The 3526-nt window shown below is 46.6% G+C and overlaps 1 pseudogene; it reads right to left on the bottom strand.

Annotated features, from left to right (window-relative positions):
• Positions 1-1047: 1047 nt before the first annotated feature.
• Positions 1048-1737, bottom strand: LOC105555543 (annotated as a pseudogene).
• Between the last annotated feature and the right edge of the window lie 1789 nt (positions 1738-3526).

Here is a 3526-nt window from a genome sequence, read left to right as displayed (position 1 = left end):
TTCAATTGATTCTCCTGCCTCAGCCTCCCAAGTGGCTGGGATTACAGGCCTCCGCCACCACGCCCGTCTAATTTTTTGTATTTTTAGTAGAGATGGGGTTTCTGCCACGTTGGCCAGGCCGTTCTCGAACTCCTGACAGCAGGCGAGCCGCCCGCCTGGGACTCCCTAAAATGCTGCGATTACAGGTGTGAGCCACTGTGCATATTTACCCACCCAGTTTCCATTTCCATCGCTGTCTCTTCCTTTTCTTTAAAATCTTTTTTTTTTTCTTTTGAGACTGAATCTCATTCTCTTGCCCAGGCTGCAGTGCAATGGCGTGATCTCGGCTCACTGCAAGCTCCGCCTCCTGGGTTCAAGCGATTCTTCTGCCTCAGCCTCCTGAGTAGCTGGGATTATAGGTGCCCACCCCCATGCCCAGCTAATTTTTTTTGTATTTTCAGTAGAGATGGGGTTTAGCCGTGTTGGTCAGGCTGGTCTCAAACTCCTGACCTCGTGATTCACCCAACTTGGCCTCCCAAAGTGCTGAGATTACAGGCGTGAGCCACCACGCCTGGCCAAGATTTTTTTCTTTATATTGGTTTTTAACAGTTTGATTACGGTATGCTTTGGTGTAGATTTCTTTGTATTTCTTGTGCTTGGGGTTTGAGGGTTTATTTATTTATTTTTTCTTTTTTGTGGAGGTGGATATGACCTTTATTGAGCTTATCTGCCAGAGTGGAAATAATGTCTGTACAAAACTAGATGTTTGTTACTATAACTTCTGCATCACAATTAAAATCCGAGCAGTGTTTTTAAAAACAGTCAACTCAGTCAAAACCCACTGCTTCAGAATCAATAGCTTGTTTGAAGCCACAGTAACACTTAAATATGGTTAAGACTTGAATGCAGAAATTTGGTTAGTTGGAAAGCTGATTAAACTTCTAACTTTCTCAGATAGAATTGCAGAAAGGTAAAATTGTGTTTTTCACAGAGATACAGTCCACTGGAATCACCAACACTGGACAGCTGGTATTTAGAGTCCTGAGAAACAAGGAATCCAGGCATCCTTTAGACAGTCTGCTGTTGTCCTTTCTTCCCAGTCAGAGATTTGTGGGTGTGTGAGTGACCACCACCAGCAATTGTAGCCTTGACAAGAGAATCCAATTCCTCATCTCCATGAATAGCAATTTGCAAGTGACGAGGGGTAATACACTTTACCTTTAAGTCTGTTTTTTTTTTTTTGAGATTGAGTTTCCCTCTTGTTGCCCAGGCTGTAGTGCAGTGCCGCGATCTTGGCTCACTGCAACCTCCACCTCCCAGGTTCAAGCGATTCTCCTTCTTCAGCCTCCTGAGTAGCTGGGATTATAGGCATGTGCCACCACATCCAGTTAACTTTGTATTTTTAGTAGACACAGGGTTTCTCCATATTGGTCAGGCTGGTCTTGAACTCCCAACCTCAGGTGATCCTCCCGCCTTAGCCTCCCAAAGCGCTGGGATTACAGGCATGAGCCACCATGCCCAGCCACCTTTAAGTCTTTTGATGCATTTCCTGCCAGTTCAGGCCCCTCTGTGGCGAGGTACTCCAGCATGACGGCGTTGTACACAGCGGCAGTCGTGCCCACACGTCCATGACTGGCCATCCTAGATTTCAGGTGTCGATGAATACGGCCCACTGGGAACTGCAAGACGGCTCTGCGAGCAGGAAACCGCCTTTGTCTTGGCCTTTCCAGAGTCCTTCCCTGCCTTGCTGCCAGCCATTTCGAATTCTGCTGAAGCTCAAGCAAGCAAGGCAGAGAAAGGACTGATCAGACCCACGGCAAGATCCCACCACCTACTCCTTCGTCGCACCGTGATTCAGACTGCCTGGAGTTTATAGTTTTGATCTAATTTAGAACATTTTTCTTTTCTTTTTTTTTTTTCTTTTTGAGATAGGGTGTTACCCTGTCACCCAGGCTGGAGTGCAGTGACTCCATCTTGTCTCACCACAACCTCTGCCTCCTGGGTTCAAGCGATTCTTGTGCCTCATCCTCCCATGTAGCTCAAAGTATAGGTGTGTGCCACCATACCTAGCTAATTTTTGTATTTTTAGTAAAAATGGGGTTTCGCTGTGTTGGCCAGGCTGGTCTCGAACTCCTGGCCTCAAGTGATCCCAAAGTGCTGGGATTACAGGCATGAGCCACTGCATGTGGCCTAATTGGGATTACAGGCATCAGCCACCGCACGTGGCCTGATGTAGAACATTTTTCGTCATTGTTTCCTCAGATTGTTTTTCTGTTGCTCCCTCTTCTGGGGATTCTATGTATGTATGTATGTATGTATGTACGTATGTATATATATGTGTATAAATGCTACATGAAGTTCCATAACTCACTGATAATCCGTTGATATTTTTTAGTAGCCCTTTTTCTTGGTGTTTCATTTGGGTAATTGCTGCTGCTCTGTCTTCATGTTAACCTTTTCTTCTGCAGTGTCTAATCGGCTCTCATTCCACTTAGTATATTTTTCATTTTAGATGTTGAGGTTTTCATCTCTAAAAGTTCCATATGGGTCTTTTTCTTAATTAAGTATCTTCCATGTATCTGCTTCACTTCAGTCCACTACCTTCTTCAACATATGAAACAACTAAGTGACAGTAGTTACTGTAACTCTCTTAATTGCTTTCTGTGTCATTACTGGGGCTATTTCTATTGATTGATTTTTTCTTTCGAATATAGCTTTATGATATGATAGGTCTGGAGCAGTGATCAGTCCGGGACAAATTATTCCTTACAGCCGAGGCCAGATGGTCTTGAGTTCCTCTGGTTTTCCAGACTGGCCTATGGGGACAGCCCTGTTCCCTGCCCTGTGTGACTGCCAAGCATGGGTGCCTCTGATCGTGTCTGCGGGTTCTGTTCCGGCAGCGGGTGGTTCCTGCATGCACTTACTCGTTAGTTCCCTGTGGAATACTCGAGGGCCCTGTGCCGGTCTACAGGACTCATTGTGTCCCTCTCCTCTCCCAACACAGTCCTAGGAAGTCTAGCTGTCTTGATCTCCCTGGCCTTGGCTCTGTGTCCTCAGCTCAGGGAGTCTGCCAGCTTCCCCTCTGTAACCCCCTGCCCTCCCCTACTCTGGTCGGCACCCGGGGGGCTTGCTGAGCTTGTTTCCCATCTCCAAGGGTTGAGGGGAGAAATCATTGTCCTTTGTTCCTTGGGGTCCATGGTCTTGAAAACCATTGATTCATGTTTCTTGGTTTTTGGTGTTTTTTTGTTTGTTTGTTTTTTGAGACAGAATCTTGCTCTATCACCCAGGCTGGAGTGCAGTAGTGAGATCTCAGCTCACTGCAGCCTCCACCTCCTGGGTTCAAGCAATTCTCCTGCCTCAGCCTCCCAAGTAGCTGGGATTACAGGTGCACACTACCATGCCCAGCTAATTTTTGCATTTTTAGTAGAGACGGGGTTTCACCATGTTGGCCAAGCTGGTCTCGAACTCCTGATCTCAAGTGATCTGCCTGCCTCAGCCTCCCAAAGTGCTGGGATTATAGGCGTGAGCCACCATGCCCACCTTGTTT

The sequence above is a fragment of the Mandrillus leucophaeus genome, unplaced genomic scaffold (genome assembly GCF_000951045.1).
Source record: "Mandrillus leucophaeus isolate KB7577 unplaced genomic scaffold, Mleu.le_1.0 Scaffold69, whole genome shotgun sequence".
Taxonomy (NCBI): domain Eukaryota; kingdom Metazoa; phylum Chordata; class Mammalia; order Primates; family Cercopithecidae; genus Mandrillus; species Mandrillus leucophaeus.
Note: the sequence above shows the minus strand (reverse complement) of the source record. Positions and strands in the feature narration are given on the sequence as shown.